Below are 20,799 nucleotides of genomic sequence, written 5' to 3'. Positions count from 1 at the left end.
ATCACCGGGAAATCATTTGCAAAGAAATGTTTTTATTAGGGAAACATGGATGATAATAACCAAGGGAAATGATATACATGCTCAACAGGGGGTAAGGGACAGCATGTATGACAGGGGTATGGGGCAGCATAGATCACTAGCATCAACAACTTGCTCTTTGATTTTGTCTTTTGACTTTTTGGGTGCTTTAACTCCGTTCTTTTTGCAGGTTGACCATCTGATGGACTCTAGTGAGGAGACCAGGGTTATTGCCAGCATTTTGAAGAATTTTGAAAATTTCCTTATTTTTTGCAAAATTGACATGACCTTGGCTTTAAAAACATGGTTTTTAAATCCAAGGTATAAATGAGCTGTACCTGATGAAAATATCAATGAAACATATTTACATACATGCTTCCAGCTTGCTGGGGACCCATGGACCTCTGACTCATGATCTTGCAATGACATTTGACCGAAACCCTAGACCTAAGACTTTGGACTTCAAGACAAAACAAAACAAGCGTGACACAAGTTCATTAACTGATATGACCTGATCCAGCAAAGCCAAGAAGGGAACAAGGACCAGCTCCTCCATCAGTTTTATGGCATGCCTAATGGAATGCAAAACTGACATCGATGAGACACCTACTTATGCATATGCAAAGAGTTTTTTGATCACTGATGGAGGGCATCATGTCCGACACTAACACGGTGGACAACAACCTTATTCATGAAAAGAATCACGTACAACCTGTGAACAAAACATTATCAAAGAGATGTAAACGCATGAATAACTCCTACCAATCTATCTTAAACATAAGGAACTACTTTAACCATCGAAAGCAACCTAAGTAACACAGCATGAATTAAATCTAAAGAGCAGATTTTTTCTCAAGAACAAGGGAGGTACTGGGCGCTTGAGATGGGCCCAACCCCAAGAGCTACAGCCTCCCATGAAAGATTTAGAGCTGGTGCAAAGCTGGATCCATCTTTATTAATCAAGAAATGAAAAGTACATCAAAACTGTCCACAAGGAGAACTTGAACATGAGCTGAAAGCAAAGCTAATCTATTGCATAAAAATCGAACTACAAACTAGCTAACTAATGGCTAAAACAAAATGACTAACTAGCTACAAAAATGACTAACCACCAGCTACAAAATGACTACCAACTAGCTATCCAAAATGAGGCCCCAAGCCTTCTTATTTATACAATTTGAGGACCCAACAGTCCTCCTAAAAGTTAGGGACTTGGCTGCCCAAGACTTGTAGTTAACAGCAGTCCAACTTGACTTGCTTGGCTGCCCTTGTGCTCATTGATTTGGTGGCCTTTGAACTCCGAGCTGATGGTGGAGAATTCGAGGTAAGGGCCCATAAATGAGGGGGACACCTTCCTACAAATCCTCTAGCTTGTTCTCCCACGAATTTGGATGCCAAGTGCTCATTAAGACCTTCAATTTTGTCTCCAAGTTGACCAAAAAAGCTACACAAAGCACCCATTAGACTTGTTGGCATAATGACTAACCAAATTCACTCTATTAACATAAAAATAATCAAAAACATGCAATAAACAAATGAGAATGGTGGACTAAGCCAAATTAGGAGGTTGAATGAGCCCAAATAATTGTACATTTTTGGGGCTCATCATCACCCCCCTACTGAAAGTGTTGCTCATCCTTTGAGCAACCAAATCTCTCCCCTTGTCTTTGATGGCCTTGGTGACTTCCTTGGCTAGCATCTCAGCCGATTTCTCCTTTTGCCGCCCTTTTTCCAAACTTCCTGTAGAAACAGTCTCTGTCTTCCTGTAGAAACAGTCCTTTGTCTTCCTGTAGAAACAGTCTGCTAACTTCCTGTAGAACTGCCTTCACTGTTTTGGTCTGCGCGGCTGAGGGTGCCTTCTTCTCGAACTGTGCTGCTGCTCCACTTGTTGGGAAGGATTTTGCTGTTGCATATGAAGATGGTGTTGATCCAGCTGTTGTGACCACATAATTTGAGGTTGATACAATTCTGACTGTTGGGACTGTGGAATATTGAATTGTAACTGATGTGACTGCAATGCCTGTTGGGCTGAATTCAAAGGCTTGGTTATGTCACTGCTCCCCAGTTTTTGTAAGGTAGCTGCAGCCATAGGACGATAGTAATCTGGCTGGATGGCTGAGTTTATTATATCAGGTCTCTGATGCATGTTCATCCATTGGAGTAAACCAACACCAGGCATTGTAGGATTTTGAGAATTAACAATACCAGTCTCCTCCCCAAACCACAGTGAAGATCTCTTGATGGCACTCTCTATTTCTGATTCTTCACCCAGCATTCCTGGCTGCCGTGGGCGCTTGGGCCTGAAGAAAGGCAGAGGACAAATGAAAAATGGGGTGGCAACGGGCTCAATCTCCCAGATAGAAACTCGATTCTGCCTTTCACCAGCAGTTGATTCATCCCACCCAACCTGGATATTACGCCACTGTGAGTTTGGCCATTTCATAGAATCAAGATCACTGATCCCTGTAATGGTACCCATATATCTGCGCACGCCTGATTCCTCAGTTTCAAACATCATCCTGAACCGCATGCCAAGTGAAACCTGGGTGCCATAGATTGCTTCGTTGTACTTAGACAAAGGAATGACAAACTCTGAAGGGCTTGCCCTTGGATTGTAGAAAACGGTAAATGGGCTATGGTTTGAAGCAACATGCGCTGCTACAACAAGAACGCCAATATGCATGTTGTCACTAGACAGGACAGATGACGACATAGTTGCTTGTTGCCGATTTGCACGCCTTATACCCAGAAGTAGTTGTGATTTTTCATCCCTTATAAAAAGGACAGAGTCACCAGCAAAAAGTCTCTTCGCACTCACAAATACACCCCATCCTGTTGTTAGAAGATGCCTCTTTGGCTGACCATGATAGATATGTCTGAATGTCCATGCATGGTTATGCAAATCTCTAGCCACAAGTTCTTGAGCTGGTGGTTGCATCGTATAATCTAGTGGTGGAAATGAAACAAGAGGTCCCGCGCAGGCATGCCAAAGTTCAGAATTAATGCTCCTCCTTTCCCCTCGTTTTGAGCTTGAACTTTTCTAAAAATCCCATGGTTTCTTTCTGCAGGGCTGTTTTCTGCCTTTCCTATAGACGACATCCTGTAGAAAACGCCTGTAGAGTGCAACAAGCGGGAATTTTTTTAAGGAACTGAAGAGATCTCGAGAATAAAAGGCAGAAATCGGTAGAGCACCATTGTTTAACTGATCTGGATGGTGGACATGCACTTCAGTTGACCGCAGTTGAACAAAGAGTGGTGAGAGTTTCAGCCGAGCGTTCCTTGAATTACTGCGTGACTTGTGGTGAGGTGGCAAAAAACATGCGCGCTGGTTTTTTCGAACTGAAGTGTTGTCACGAACTACTGTTGCTAACTATTCGTTCTCTGCTTGTATTCAATTCCATTAGTTGCACTAGAGTTTAGAATATCCCCAACTGACTGTGTTTTGTTTTTGAACTTCACGTGAATGGCTAATCCATGCATGCGTGATTTTTTCCTTGCTGAGTGCAATTGAACGTGGCTCCCTTCTTGGCTGAATCCACTCATCTCATTCATTCATGCATTGCTTTAGATTAGATCTATGCAAATAGATGAACAAGGTTAAGTCACGTACCTGAAAGTTAAACGACTGATTGTGAAGCGTGTTGCTGCATGCATGTGTTGATCTTCATTTGCTGCATGTATGGTGGCTTGACTGATGATTTATGGCTGTTTTTTCTTGTGCAGGTGCCCTCTGGACGGATCTAAGCTGCACGCGTTCATTTCCACGTTCAACTCTACCTGTTCAAGCTGCTGCTGCTGCATGGTCACAACCAGAACTTCTTTTTGCCATTTCTCTCAAACGGTAGATCGGTTTGATCTGAAACTCGGTGAGCATGTTCCTACCATCATTATGCATCTCCCATAGCAAATTCGTGATCAATGGATGCACGGATTTCGAGAAAAATGGAAAATGGCTGAAGATTTCAGAGCTCGATTTCTCGGAAACCGTGCATCGGAATCGGCTGATACTGCTTGGGTAGGCTACTATCACCCATGTGCATCTCCCCATGAAACAGTTTTTGAAACAGATGCACGGTTATGGAGAAAATGCAAAAATGGCTGATGGTGATGGAGGCGGATTTCTTGGAAACCGTGCATCAGAATTGCATGAAAATGCTCAGGCATGTTGTCATCAACCTTGTACAATTCCCCATAAAGCGGTTTGTCAAATGGATGCATGGTTTTTAGGTTATGGCAAAAACAAATTCTGCTCTATGGATTTTTGCCTCAAAGCTTTTTGCATGTGCTTGCATGGGATGACAAAATGAATTTTGGCTGTGATGCAGGTATGGAGCTGATGGAGGAGGAGTTGGAAGATTGCATGAGGGCTTCTGGACCCTTGAGGAAGCTACCATGCTTGCCAAACCACTTTTTGAAATGCATGCCTAGTTTCCCACAATTTCTACAGGAAGTTCCTGTAGAAGCACAACGAGAAGCACAAGGAGGTGAAAAAATGATGGAGAAAGGAAAGGGATGGACACACAAGTGCTTGTAGGCCTAATCAACAGATTCCCACCATTAGATTCACTTTTGAAATTGTATTTGGCTCGTCCAAAGGTTCTACAGGATGTTTCCTGTAGAAATACAGAGCTTCCTGTAGAAGACACAGTTTTGAGGAAAGAAGCATAATGACATGAAAGAAATGATGGAAAAGGGGTGAGGAATGGAAACATGGATGTGGGTAGGCCTCATGGACATATTCCAAGCCTTCAGGTCCTCCTCGGAGATCAATTTGGCTTTTTTGTAAGCTTCCTGTAGAAGATACGGAACTTCCTGTAGAAGGCACAAAAACTCCTTTGTCTTTGTTTTGAGTGATCCACCTGACCTACAATGTCCTTCTTGCAACCTGTAATGTCACTGCTGCAACATGAAATTATTCAATGGAGATTAGCTTTATTTTTCTTTTTCTTTTTCTCTTTTTTTTTTGAAAAACAACTAGGGCGCCTCATGGAGGTTTTCACCCTAATTGCCTGCCTTGGGCGCCTCCAAGGGAGGTTTTCACCCAAAGATCTTATTCTCTTTTCTCTTTTTTCCAACCCATTGACCGCCTCATGGAGGTTTTCAATCAATGAGCCAATCTAAGGTGCCTCCGAGGAGGTGTTCACCTTAGATTTATATTTTCCTTTTTTCATTTTTTTCTCTTTTTCTTTTTTCTCTTTTTTTTTTTTTTCTACCCTACCCTACTTGAAAAAAACAAAATCATTTTCAAGTATAAGAATACTTCCAATGGAGCCATGTGCACATCAAAATTAGAGACAAAATGATGTAAAGGCTCGGAATGCATGCTTTGACAACTATCCATCTTTCAGAGACAAAATGATCTGACTTTGAAAGTACAAAACATAGCTGAGGAGGAAAGTACTGCTGCAACTTAGTGACCTTCTGAAACCATATCTCAATATAGCTTTGATATCCTTGGTCATCTTGCTGATTTGGATCATTCTTCATGTCACCTTCTATCATGACCTTCTGATCTTCCTCTTTTTGTTGATCTTTCTTTTGAGTACATGGAGGATTTGATGATAACCATGAGGGAACTCTCTCGATCTCTGATTTAGATCTCTTCTCTTCATCAAGTGCAGCCCATGGTTCTTTGATCTCCTCTTTGGAATCTTCTTTTGCTTTTGGTCCTTCAATGTTGTCAATAGATTCTCTCTTTTGCAACACTCTTCCTGAGCTTTGGTGAACATCATTGAGCTCAAAAGGAGTCATTTGCACATGTTGTGCCTCAGCTTTGCAATTTGGTTGAGCTGCTCCATGGTATGGTTTTGGAAATGGTACGGGTAGCTGAGTGGAGGTGTGAAATTGAGATGGAGATGGATGGCATTGAGGTTGGGTAGGCATTTGGGGTTGCCTTGGTGGAGGAGGAGGCGATGGTTGTGGATGAGCAGGTGGTGGAGGAATGAGAGTTGTACTGGGGCCTCCACTCCTGATAAGGTACATTCCACTGAGGCTGTGGTTGAGCATAAGAGTGAAATGAATGAGCAACTGGTTGGGCATAATATGGATCTGTGAAGGAACAAGGAGGATATGACCAAGGAGGAGGTGTAGACCAGAAAGGATGAGCAGGGGGATCCCAAGAAGGCATGAAAGTGGCTTGATAAGGGTCATAATAGGTCTCGAGTATCCCTTGCAGTTCCTGCTGGTAAGATCTAGGTCCATGCGGCCAACTTTGGTTCATGTAATAGAGTGATTCAGTGGCTCCTTTGGCTCTTTGATATGTAGCTTTGATTTCGGGCAAGGAAGGGCACTGATCTGTAGGATGGTATTCTTCACAGATGAAACACACTTCTAGAGGGTGCATTGGACATTCGTTCCTAGGATGCTTTCTAATGCACCTAGGACAAAAAATGGCCAAAGCCCTCTTGGCTTCTTCTTGCTTCTTTTGGATCCGCAAGGTATCCAGTTGCATGGCAAGAAACTGCCTCATATCACTCTTGAAATCTTCGATCTGATTTGCAAATTCATCTTTGGATAAGGGACTGCTCCCAACATTTCTGCTTGTAGCCATTTGCTCCAGAGGAATGTTTTCTTCTTCTTCTCCCCTAGAGGTTCGTCAGATATGTCTTGATGTCCACCCTGGGGTTCTTCAATCACAGCCATCGAAGAAGAGAGAATCTTGGCTGTGTGAAGCAGTGGGGGTGTTGTGCAATCATTTTTCTAACTTATCTCTACTCCTACAAGGCATGAAATAGATTGAACTGCAACTAACTATCTTGCGAAATTGGAATGAAAGAAGGAAAGGACTAATCTATTTTGCTCAAATGAAATTGCAAGAATGAAATGCTAGTCTACGCTTGCGGAATTGAAATGCTAATCTACGCTTGCAGAATTGAAATGCGGAATTGAAAGGCTATTCTAGGAAAGCAGGAAATGCTAATCTATGAAAGCAGGAAATGCTAATCTATGAAAGCAAGAAATGCTAATCTACTTTTGCATAAATGAAATTGCATAATGGAAATGAAATAAACTACTTAGCAGAAGGTTGTAGTAGAAAATAGAAGAATAGCAACAATCACCAATACTCTGCTGCTTCCCCGGCAACGGCGCCAAAAAGATGGTGAGCTCCAGTATTGTAGCAATAATGCTACAACTCTTGGGGCTTCTTGTCTCTTAATTTTATCAACCCGGTAGTTCGTACAAACTTGGAAGCAACGGTGTTGTATGCACAAGTACTAGCTCTTGTCGCAGCTGTCACTTGGTCAGCTGGCACAAGTCCGCTAGGGCTCAAGCCAACTTCTATAGGCTCACAGAAGAAGCTTTATGAGTGATGGACGAAAGCTATCTTGAAGGAAGCTAACCTACTTTGCAAAAAGGAAATGGAAAGCTAACAAAGCATAGAAACCCTAATAAACCCTAATTTAACTAGCTTGACCTTTACAATGCAAAAACGTGAATGAAACTTCTACCAATGATGCTATTACATGCAGTGAGTTGAAATACATGAATCTAAGCTACTTGCACTTGAAAAGACATGTTTTTGTATTTTGTCATTAAGTGGTTGGATTTATTGTGATGATGCTTTTGATTAGGGTTTGGTTGTGCAGGAGCGGTTGGAATGGAAGGAGAGCATGGGCAAGGTCAGGATGGCTAGGGGAGGTCCCAAGGGATCCTTAGCATCAGTCCACAGAGGTTCCTCACGTTCAGATGCTCAGCAACCGAGTGTGTGGGCTCCTACAGGATGTCTGCAGGGGATCCTACAGGAAACTCAGGAATTTCTACAGGAAGGTCTGCAATTCTTCTACAGGATGTTCTGAAATGGGATGTTTGAGGATGGATGGTTGATGGAAGATGCATGGATGGTTATGGAGGTAGGATGGGGGTCTGAAGTGACCCAGGAACTGATGGATGGAGTGGTGAGATGATGTGGAAAGCTGACTTGGCTTGAAGGTAGTTGAGACAACAATGGGGAAGAAGGTAAGGTTACTTGGCAAAAGAGAAGATGGGAGATGAGGGAACAGACTTGGTGATGGAGGAGCTGATCTGAACGAGGCTCAGATGAACGAGGAGGTGATGAAGATGCCCTGCATAGTGGTTGCTTGATCAAACCAACTACATCTTGCATGCAATCGAAATATCATGTGATCTATCTAACAAGTTAGTGAAATCGGTGGACAACAACCTTATTCATGAAAAGAATCACGTACAACCTATGAACAAAACATTATCAAAGAGATGTAAACGCATGAATAACTCCTACCAATCTATCTTAAACATAAGGAACTACTTTAACCATCGAAAGCAACCTAAGTAACACAGCATGAATTAAATCTAAAGAGCAGATTTTTTCTCAAGAACGCAGCAAACACACATAAAGAGAAACAAGGGAGGTACTGGGCGCTTGAGATGGGCCCAACCCCAAGAGCTACAGCCTCCCATGAAAGATTTAGAGCTGGTGCAAAGCTGGATCCATCTTTATTAATCAAGAAATGAAAAGTACATCAAAACTGTCCACAAGGAGAACTTGAACATGAGCTGAAAGCAAAGCTAATCTATTGCATAAAAATCGAACTACAAACTAGCTAACTAATGGCTAAAACAAAATGACTAACTAGCTACAAAAATGACTAACCACTAGCTACAAAATGACTACCAACTAGCTAACCAAAATGAGGCCCCAAGCCTTCTTATTTATACAATTTGAGGACCCAACAGTCCTCCTAAAAGTTAGGGACTTGGCTGCCCAAGACTTGTAGTTAACAGCAGTCCAACTTGACTTGCTTGGCTGCCCTTGTGCTCATTGATTTGGTGGCCTTTGAACTCCGAGCTGATGGTGGAGAATTCGAGGTAAGGGCCCATAAATGAGGGGGACACCTTCCTACAAATCCTCTAGCTTGTTCTCCCACGAATTTGGCTGCCAAGTGCTCATTAAGACCTTCAATTATGTCTCCAAGTTGACCAAAAAGGCTACACAAAGCACCCATTAGACTTGTTGGCATAATGACTAACTAAATTCACTCTATTAACATAAAAATAATCAAAAACATGCAATAAACAAATGAGAATGGTGGACTAAGCCAAATTAGGAGGTTGAATGAGCCCAAATAATTGTACATTTTTGGGGCTCATCACAGGACATTCCCAAGACCACCTTCAGGTGTCACTATGGGCACTTTGAGTTCTTGGTGATGCCCTTTGGGCTAACCAACACCCCCACTACATTCTAGTCCTGCATGAATCACATCTTCCATAGTCACTTGAGGAAGTTTGTGTCGGTATTCTTTGATGATATCCTCATTTACAGCAGGACTTGGGAGGAACATCTCCAGCTTATAGAGACAACGTTGTGTATCTTGCAGGAGCAACAGTTCTATGCCAAGCTCTCCAAGTGTGAGTTTGGGTTGACGGAGATGTTGTACTTGGGACACATCATAGGAGTGGATGGAGTGAGAGTCCACGAGGAGAAGATTAGGACCATTAGAGAATGGCCAAAGCCAAGGAATGTGACAGAACTTCGAAGATTCATTGGCATTTGCACCTACTACTGAAAGTTCGTCAAGAGTTTCTCACAGCTTGCTGCACCCCTGACGGATTTGAAGAGGAAGGGGACATTCAATTGGACAGATACAGCACAGGAGCCTTTGATAGGCTTAAGGAGGTTATGAGTAGCTACCCAGTGCTTGCATTGCCAGATTTTACGCAGCCATTTGTTTTGGAGTGTGATGCGTCGGGAGAGGGGATCGGCGCAGTATTGATGCAGGGAGGACACCCTATAGCCTTTGAGAGCCGGAAGCTCCTTCCACACGAGAGGTTGTATTCTATATACGACAATGAGATGCTGGCCATCATGCATGCATTGGCCAAGTTCCGGCATTATTTGGTAGGTAACAGGTTTAGGGTGAGGACTGATCACAACAGCCTCAAGTTCTTTTTGGAGCAAAAGCAGCTATAGGAGAGGCAACAGAAGTGGATCAGTAAGGTCCAAGCATATGACTTTGACATTGAGTATTTCAAGGGTAAGAACAACATGGTAGCAGATGCCCTTTCACGTAGACCAGCCACATTGTCTCTTATGAGCTTGGATACAGACTGGAGGGCTTGACTCTTAGTAGAGTACTCCAAGGGCAGGTTTTCATGTGAGGTTCTGGATGGGCAGGTGGCAAATGACAGGTACAAGGTGGTCGATGAGATCATCTATTACAGGGACCGGATCTTCTTGACTGAGGGGTCTCAGCTCAAGAAGAAGATACTATAGGCATCACATGATTCACAATTGGCAAGCCATCAGGGGTCTACCAAAACCTATAGGGCCATTAGAGAGAGGTTCTCATGGAAGGGCCTCAAGGAGGACATACTCCTACATATCCAGGAGTGCGATGTTTTCCAGAGGAACAAGGGAGAGATAAGCCATCCTACGGGATTATTGCAGCCTCTTCCCATTCTGGAGGGTAAATGGGAGAGTATTTCGATGGACTTCATCACAGGGTTGCCCATGGTACAGGGCAAGGATTGTATCTTTGTCGTCATTGATCGACTAACAAAGTACGCATATTTTTTTGCCATATCCGCACACTATACAACAGCACAGGTGGCCGAGCTATTCTTCAAAGAGATCTTCAGGCTACATGGTCTTCCTAAGACCATCGTCAGTGATAGGGATAACCATTTCATGGGCGGGTTTTGGCAGGAGCTTTTCCGGTTGGTGGGGACGGAGTTGACAACGAGTACCAGTTATCACCCATAGATGGACGGGCCGACAGAGATAGTTAACAAGTGGCTGGAGGGCTACTTGCATAATTATGTCAGTGGGCAGCAGAGAGCATGGCTGAAGTGGCTGCATCTGGTGGAGTACTGCTACAACACTACACATCACATGTCCATTGGTATGTCACCATTCTATGCCTTATATGGGTATCATCCTTTATCTTTTGCTGACGTGATGTTTGGTGATAACAAGGCTCCTAGAGCCAAGATTTGGATCCAAGAGAGTCAGGATATCCTCCGAGCTCTCAAGGATAACATGGCTACAACGCAGAAGCAGCAGAAGCTGTATGCCGACAGGGGTCGGGTGGAGAGACAGTTTGAGGTAGGGAACATGGTCTACCTACAATTATAGCCATACCGACAATCGTCACTGAAGCAAAAGTGGGTTGAGAACCTCAAGCCCCACTTTTATGGGCCATACAGGGTGATACGCAGGATTGGACAGGTTGCATATGAGTTGGAGCTACCCCAAGACAGCAAGATTCATAACGTTTTTCATGTATCATGCCTGAAGAAGGAATTGGGGCAACAGGTGACAGTGACAGATGAGCTACCACCAATGGATGATAAGGGGCTTTAGTGTTGTGACCGGAGGCTATTATTGATACCAGGAAGAGGCAGCTGCGGAACAGGATGGTTCGGGAATTCTTGGTGAGGTGGAAGAATTTGCCGGATGAGGATGCCACTTGGGAGCGTGAGAAAATCTTGCAGCATCCATCACTTCAGTTGCTTGAGGACAAGCAACATTTTGCCGAGGGAGACTGTAATATTCCTAATTAGCCATGCCTAATTGGAATATTCGATTTTGCTCAATTTTTTCCTTCTATAGTTATTTATAAATAAAAAGGTGAGAAAAGGGGACATAACTCACTTTTAGAATAAAAGTCACTTCCTAGTAGCACAACGTTGTGACTTAAAGGTGAGCCAAGGGGTCCAAAACAGGACGCAGAGATGGAGCCCATGCAGACACTTGGAGGGACTGCACAGAAAGGAAGAAACACGTGGCAAGAGAGGAATTACGTTGGAAGAGGTGAGCCTTAGGATTGAGAGAGGCAAAGGCTATAAAGGAGAGAGAAGCCCCCTCATTTTTATCATTCGATTATGTGCATTTGAGCTAGTCACTTCAACTTGGAGCACGCTGGTTGTTTAGCCCGTCTGCAGCACTGTTTAGTGCATTGAGTGTCTCTGTTCGGAGATCTCACCCTTAGCCCTGGGGGACTTCAAGTGCCTACTCGAGCAAGGTAGTTTTCAACAATATTTTGCAGTAGGATTGATATTTGGCATTGTGGGTGAGCTGCGCATTTGAGGACTGCGCAATCTTGAGAGAGAGGGACACAGTTCTTCTGGAGGTATTTCCGGATTGGGGGTTTCGTGGAGGATTTGAGCTGGGAGTTTGAGCAAGGGATCAACCCTTGCATATTGGAGGATTTTAGCAGAGTTTTGGGCCGAGATTTGTGAGATTATACTCAGTGGTAGCGCAGAGCTTTGAGAGACAACGTAGATCCCCAAGGGGGTGATTTTCGGGGGTCGGCTATTTCAGAAAATCTTTGTGGGTTTTTCTGGGTTTTTTGAGTAGAGTCCAATCCCAGAGTTTCATCATTTTCTGACGAGGGGAATAACCTCAAATCCTCATTTGATTTCTAGCAGCAGCAGCAACATGACAATACTCCAACAGCTTGGACGCAGTTCAGAAAGAGGCCATTCCTTTACTATTCTGGATGTATTTCTTCACTTGCCTTGTGAAAGTCGAGGTGCCATCTTTCCGATCACCTCCTACATTCATTCCATTACTTAGTATAATAAAATGGCTTAGCATTTCTCTCCGCATTTCCCGAGTATCTGCTTATATCTCATGTTTGCATTATTGTATGTTGCACCTCTGTTATTTTTATCACTTTGAGCTTCCCGGTTACTATATCATTTGTACGTATTTGGTTGGGGTTTACTGGGGTTTGGAGAATATCTTTGAAATGGGATATTACACCCAAACACGTCAATAATGACTTACCCATTGTACAACCATGCCCTTTTCCCTTCATTTCTTGTTGTTCTAATTTTCTCCACTTCATCCCTTCTCTCCTCTTGTTGTTTTTTGGTTAAATCTTCATTGAGGAAGAAGTATGATCCTTTCAAGAGTTTCTTTTTGCCCAAAATCTGTCGTTTTTCTTGAACACTTGCCATGGTGACTTTTGTGGGTCGAGGCCTCGCTTCACATATCCTCCCAACCCTTCTTGCTTGGCGAAATAGAGAGACCAGAGGTGAAAGAAGCAAAGACTTAGTTCTTTTAAAGGCTTCAAGAGTACATTAATTGACGAAGGTCGGGGAAACAAAACCTGAAATTTCATTAGTTGATGGCGGCCAGGGGAGAAAAACATGAGCTCTGTCAGAGGATTCTTGTCAAGGGACAAATTCCCCGGAAGAATCTTCCTTAAAAGTTCCAAACAAGACTGGTACTCAAACCGTAGGGGTGACATGGAATGTTAAGGTGGCAAGGTAACATGTATTTCCAAAGCTCCTCAGTGACGTTTTGAGGGTGGAAAGACTTTTAAATAACCAGGTAATAGAGCCTTCAAGTGATAGAGATGAGAATATTGCTTCCTCAGATGTTTATTTTCTCCAGAGGAAAAAGGAGGAGCTCACTTGGAAAACGACAAGGTTCGGTGTTAGTAGTTAATGAATATTAAGCACTGAAATAGACAGGAACATTCCCGTCCCGGAGTCTGTCTCTCTGGAAATTTTCGAGGAAAGCCTCTTATGCTTCAATTTGAAACATTAGGGTGGAGGGGATAATCTATACACTTCACCAATAATATCAAGATACCAATGCCTAGAACCACTCTATACCGTTATGAGTTAAAATAAAATGTGGAGTCCGATATATGATATATAATTGCAAAAAATACAAACCAATAAACAAAACTCACTCAAAATACCCAACAAAAGGTTACCCTTGATGCTTGAGAGTGAGGGAAAGGTATATATACCAAGTGAGATGAGTATTCATTCATTGCCACTAGATTTGTAACTTAATTTGGACTGCCTTGTTGTTGTCCTACACTTCTAGATAATCAAGAAATACAAAGCAACCAAATTGGGGTGTCCTTGAAGCAACCTGGAAGTGTGAAAACACACTAGGATGATTGATCCTTGGGTGCTTGAGCTTGGAGACTAAAATATAAGTAAAAATATAACCCAACTATGATAAAAATACAAGTAATTAAAAAGTTACAAAAATATGCTCCAAGCATGCATGAATTAGGTAAAAAATGGAAAATACCTTAATCAAGATACAACTTTTTGCACCACTCGGGGAAACATTAAAAACTTCCAAATATTCATAATATGCAATAAAAATACTTTAGAAATATAACTAGGGCTTTAGGGGTTGGAAACAATCTCTTCGACAAAACCTTAGATAAGGAACATCGCCGATATTTTGAAGATGTTGTTGTAAATATGATTCAAACCTGTGAAGACACCTTCAAAAATCTCAAGTTGATGTTTTATAAACCTTTATAGTATAAAACAAGAGGGCCACTTTACTTAGGTCTCTTGATCATCAATATGGCATAGATTCCAAGAAAAATGGTCTAGATTTTAAAATCCAATCCATCAACCTTTTTCTAGAGAGTAAATGTAAGATATTCCATGGTTTACTTTTTATTTTTTATGGTTAAATTTTCTATTTTTCTATTTTTATGGTTTTTCCAATGATATAAATAAATAAAAGACAAGACAAGAATTTTGTAAAAATGGTTAGTTGTTGGATTAGTTTTTTAGTGTCTTACATCCACTAGGGTTATTGGGGTCAAGATGGATGCTCATCCTAAGTTGGTTATCCAATGCTTGTGGAATTGAACAAAAAGGTGGAAGCCTAAAATTTAAAATTAACTTATTGTCTAATCAATACAATATATGAAACTAAGCCATAATAGAAGAGATATCTCTATAAGGAAAGCCTTCAACCATAAAATCAACTATGAAATGAAATAAAAGAAAACCCTTCTTGAGCAACTTTAGATATGGCCCAACAAGGATCTTCATTCCTTACACCAAAAAATGGAGAAGTGAGAGATAAACAATAGACATCTCCCTCCAAGTAACAATTTTTCCCTTCAAATGGATCAATCTTGATAGATTTGTAGTAGCCTTGAACTAATCACAAATTTTCCTTTGAAAATATCTAGAATAGAAAAGAAAGAGAAACTCCAAAGTCAACACCAAAGCTTCATGAAAATAATTACATTATGGCAAAAAAGATCTCAATAATTAACAACGATTTGGGAGGAGAATGAGCTTTCTATTTATAGAATAAGCTCTCAACATACCTCCCCATTTTGCTCATAAAATGTCTAAGAAACCTTAAAGAATGGTTGGCTTATAATCCACAAAGGTTTGAAGACTGAGTCATTACAAAACATTAGCTTTACATTGCTTGAAACCCTCATAAAAGAGGTGATAAAATTCCCAAAAAGGGTGACAACTTCAAAATAGATCTAATAAAAACCTTAAATAATTCTTGTTAACCTTCAAAATATGCCTCAAATTAAGGCCCATGCCCCTACCACAAGTCAAGGAACTTCCATGACTTGTGGGAATGCATTTCCAAGTCTTAAAATGGGTCACAAAACCCCCAAAAAACAAAGTGATATCAAACATAGAAGTAGGGATATTTTGGCTCGAGTGTGCAATGTGTTGAAGTTTTTATCTAGGTAATAGCTTGCAATAATTTTCATGTTTTTCATAGCATAATAACATTATTAGTATTGTCTAATTACTTCTTTATATAATTATAAGGAAATCATTCATAAGCATCAAAGAGCAGTGGAAAATCATGAAAGAGATATCCAGAAACCATGAGACACAAGACACAACAATGGCACACAATCAGGGAAAAACCCACAAGTGGAAAACCCAGGAAAAAAAAAAAAAGTTATTCCTTACGAGAGAGAGAAAGAGAGAGTTTCTAGATTCATCAATACATCATATATAACAATAGCATAATAATATCCAAACTAGTAACCAAAATCATGATAAAGTGTTGTGCCAAAATCCAAGTCCTTGAAATTTCAGCCCTCACTAGAATTTCAACCTCTTCTTGAAATTTCAGACCTCCTATAATTTTGTTGGATCAAAGATGCATGAGACAAAACTGTTGTGTCCAAATGAGGAGAAATGATCTCCTTTATATAGCCTTAAAGTGGGGGTCAAATGGGTGCCTCTAAGGGGCCCAACCAACCTAAAACATCATGAGGCCGACTTGAAGTAAATTTGGAGGTAAATTTAAAAATTCAAATTTCCCATTTCTTTTCCAAGATGAACATACCGACCATGGCTACCATATTTTTCAACACAATGTTCCCTTGAAATATGGATTTGAATTGTCTTGGAGGAAAATTAGGAGGCTTTACGAGGCCTAACGACTTGTTTTGTTTGCTCAACATTTTTCTGGGATAAACTTTATGACCTTCAATAGTTAGGAAAAGTTGGACAACATCTTCACTTGGTCCAAACTTTGCTTGGTTTGGTGATTTAAGACTTGACTTTTCTTGCATTTACCTTGACCTTCGTCGATAAGAGTAATATTAACTTAAGGTGACCCTTGTTTTTCTCATAAGACGTACCATGTTTCCTCTTTTGTTAGAAAATCATAAAGGCGGAAAGATTTTCTTATGTTGACAATTACTTGTGATATTCTTGTATTCTTATTAACTTTATTTATGTTCTTCTTTTATCTTCTTCTCATCAAGCAATCATCAAAATAAAACATGAAGATCAAGGACACCAGATATAGGTACTCAACCAGGGCTAAAACCCATATGAAGGGGAAATCCCAATCAAACTCTTCCACTTGTAGATTCAAATCAAGATGAGACAATCCAAGACCCCTTTTGACCTAGAAAAATACCTCCTCCAATCACCAATTCAAATCTTCCTTCGTGTAGACAAAATTTACCAAATCTTCCAAGTGTCATATCTTCAAATGTAGCTTCAAATTAGAATTTCGGCCTCCCAGTTTTACAATTTCGGATTTGCAAATACTTCAGAATTTCAGCCCCCAGCTATTCATCTAGAAACCCTAGAAGACTTTGCACGTGAGAGAGAGAGAGATATGCCCAAAACTTTGATTTTTTCTTTCCCAACTTCTTTCTTCCTTCTCCTTCACTTTTCTCTTCTTTTTCTACCTCCTTCACTTGTATATTGAACTTCTCAAGTGTGTGTTTCAAATGAGTCTAGTTGCCTCTATATATACTGCTTCCACAGGGCCAAATTCCCTCTAATTGGGCCAATTTCTCCAGGATAGGGCTGACTTGGTGAGGAGTGAAAAAATGATTATTTTGACTCAAAAATAAATTTATTTACATGATACAAAAGCCCAAGAAGGGTCTATTACAATATGACATGGACAACGACTCTTGACATAAACCCTAGAAGCCTACAATGGAGGATTTGACCTAGAAATAAAATAATAAGAGCATGAAACTCATGCTTAATAAATAATTTTATTTTTCTTTCTTTTGACAAATACAATACATCATGACTCAAACATAATTCTGAAGACTGACACTAGTTACATTCATCAACACTCCCTCTTAACTAGGGAGGTATTCATAATTACATGTATACATAGGTATATGGAAGATCTCAAAATGATATGATCTATGAAGAGTCACAACACACACAATGCTGCAAATGAGATGCCCGACCAAGGTATTCTAATAAGGTGGGACTAAGGTTTGTTCCAAGATTTAGCCACTATAAGTACCATCAGGCTTTAGCTCTAACACCAACCTAGGGATCTAAGTGTGTAACCAAGGTCGTATCTCCAAGACCAGCACCACCCTCCCTACTTCAGGATCTAGAAATCATCACAATCCAACTAGATGTCATCACAAGCATATTTTCACTCCAAGATGCTTCATCTTTCCTTATCAACTAAACCATATATATCCACGAATCTAAGCATGCTTCAAACATTCAACCTTCTTATGGATAGATCTGCACAAACACAACCCGAGTTAGTAATAAACTTTTACTATATATATTTAACACAAATATTTGGGGTCTTTAATAATTCTGATGTTTCTTAGATCATCATCATATCAAACACATCTAGCCGAAATATTTACTTCAACTTTTCCAGCAGCACCAAACTCAGCCTCAACACTTCTTCCAAAAACATCCAAGTCTTGTTCACAACTTTATCAATCACGAATAACCATCAGTGTTTCTTCAACTATTCTCCAATTTCAAATATCCTCATGGACTTTTCATCAAGTCGTTCACTTCTCTTCAAGCTCCCTCTCAACGAGGGAGATATACACTTTCCTTTATCTAAGTAACTAGGAGGAAAGTTCATCAACTATCTTATTCTTCTAGTCACGCGAGTTATTCCTTTTTGCGTCAACAATTCATCAGAGAATTTAGACCTTCCAAAACTTCATCATTCCTTCACATGGAAACAAGATCATATATCGAAATTTAATTTCATCGAGGTTCTCACAGCTCCCTTTTTCTATCATGCTCAACATCATCATCAAATATGAGGTAAGCATTTTCATCATCTGGAAGACTATGTACATGTAAACTTCCAACAACAAGTATAAATATATATGTACATGAGTATGAAGTCAACTTTATCAATATAGTGATAGCATGTCATTATAATAGGAGCATAATTGTTAAAATTGGCAACCAGGGCAAAACTTCATGTGGGTCATCTTATTCATGGCTGATAATATTTTTATTAGATTCCTCTCTTCGAGAGGTGTAGGATTGATATAAAGATCATTCGATTCCGATAAGTATTCATGGAGATATTAATTTATTTTGATTATGGAATTATTATCAAGCCAACCTACAACTCATGTAGGCTCAGAAGCCCACAGTCACATCTATTCAAACACCAACGTTGTGTATAAAGTATAGGAGGAATTTTCCTCATTTGGACTCACTCATCTCATCACATCTCTCTCTCTCTATTGCGCAGAAAAGAGTCTCTTCTCTACTGCGTAGAAAAGGGTCTCTCTCTCACACATGTGAAGCCGGACACTGTTGACCCTAAAGCTGCAACTGCAGATCCAAAGTTTGACCATCATTGACCATCATATCTCCTCCTTAGAACTGCGCTGTAGGTCCATCTGGATCTCCTCTGAAAGCCGCAATTTTTGGTGGTGGAATCAAGTCAATCTGACGGACGGTTTGCAAGATATCCACTGCCCTAGTTTGAAGGAAGCTACTGAAACTGAAGATGCAAATGTAGAAGTAAAGTTTGACTTGCGTGGACTAGAAGATCTCCTCATCTAAACTATGTTGTAGGTTCATTTGAACCTCCTCTGAAAGTTGCAACTTTTGGTGGTGGAATCAAGTCAATCCGACGGACGATTTGCAAGATATTGACTACCCTAGTTTGAAGGAAGCTACTGAAACTGAAGCTGCAACTGTAGAACTAGAGTTTGACTTGCATGGACTAGAAGATCTCCTCATATGAACTGAACTATAGGTTCATCTGAACCTCCTCTATAAGCTGCAACTTTTGGTGGTGGAATCATGCCGATCCAACGGTCGGTTTATGAGATATCGTTTGCCCTAGTTTGATGATGAAGCCGCTCATGCTGATGCTACTAATCTAGGGTTTGCTATTGTTGATATAAATGAGATTTATTGTACTATTTCTCTCTGCTAAATTATTGAAGATAAAAGAAGATTTGATCAAATGGTTTCCCCACACATTGTGGGGTTTGTCCCTGGCTAGCCGCCACATCTTATGTCTCTTGTCTTGGCTTGTTTTCTGTCGATTGTTTAATGTTCTATCTGCACTATACTTTATGTACATGTGATTGCTAATATGAAATAACAAGAAAAGAAGTAAACTATTATAAGCATATAACATACCATATCTTAACATGGTATCAGAGCTGAGGTGAAGACAAAGCCCGAGCAAGAGCAAGAGCAATCACTGAAGAGAAGATTGGCAAGGCTATCCTAAAAGAACTATGGGGTCCTCAACACTCTGCCAAAGGCAAGCTTCATGAGAAAGCTGACTATCACAAATGGAAGATGTATATCGATATAACCCTAGAAGATCAGGGAGTGTTGGACCATGTAAGAGGCAATATTGTTGAGCCTCCATCAAATGCATCCGTTGTTGCATGGAACAAATGGAAAACCAGAGAAATCAAAATAGAAGATCATCCGGGACTCTATCGACAAGCACTTGGTGGTCTACATCTCTGACCTGAACACCTCCAAGGAAATCTACGATGGACTGGTGAGTTTATTTAAAGTTAATGATGCAAATAAAGTTTTGTTTCTTAGAAATAAACTGAGGAAAATCAAGAAGGGTAAAAATGAGAGTATGCAAGCATACTTCTTAAGAATCACTGAGATCAAGAACGATTTCCTATCTATTGGGGAGACTATTACTGATATGGAAATGGCACTCACGACTCTTGGAGGATTACCATCCGAATGGTACGTGTTCAGGACTACTCTTCTGAGCAATAATGTAATTCCTGGTTTCGAGGAATTAATGGCTAGATGCATTCAAGAAGAAACAAGGGAAGAAGAGCAAGAAATGCCCATGCCTAAAGGTCCTCTTGCTGCCTTTTCTTCTCATGCTAAGAAAAGAAATAATTCCAGGACTAAATCAAAAGGAAAGGCTGGACCTAAGGGTGGAAGAAAAGGACAATGTTACATCTGCAATAAAGCAGGTCACTATGCAAGGGAGTGCCCTGATAGAAAGGACTCAAACCGGGACTATGATCAAAATCCCTCTGATGGAAATCAAAGGAATGACAAATTCTATAGCAAAGGTAAGAGGAGAGTTGGGAATCAAGGAAGAGGACAACCATTCAAGAAGGCTAGAAATTCTAGGATGTATTAAATGCACCTGACCTCAAAAAGAACCTAGTGTCCATCTCGGCAATGGAAGACAAAGGCTACAAGGTAACCTTCAGCGATGGCAAGGTACGTATATGGAAAAATAATGTTAAAAATGCCTTTACTCTTGGGTTTTGTGTTGATTCATTATATCAG

The 20,799-nt window shown here is 40.7% G+C and overlaps 1 pseudogene; it reads right to left on the bottom strand.

Moving 5' to 3' along the window:
* Positions 1-1,843: 1,843 nt before the first annotated feature.
* LOC149138205 (auxin response factor 19 pseudogene) lies at positions 1,844-3,213 on the bottom strand (annotated as a pseudogene).
* Between the last annotated feature and the right edge of the window lie 17,586 nt (positions 3,214-20,799).

The sequence above is a fragment of the Pinus tabuliformis genome, chromosome X (genome assembly GCF_031772625.1).
Source record: "Pinus tabuliformis cultivar Carrire ecotype Pingquan chromosome X, CPIR1, whole genome shotgun sequence".
NCBI lineage: Eukaryota > Viridiplantae > Streptophyta > Pinopsida > Pinales > Pinaceae > Pinus > Pinus tabuliformis.
The sequence above is the reverse complement of the archived record's forward strand: the minus strand, read 5'-3'. Positions and strand labels throughout refer to the sequence as shown.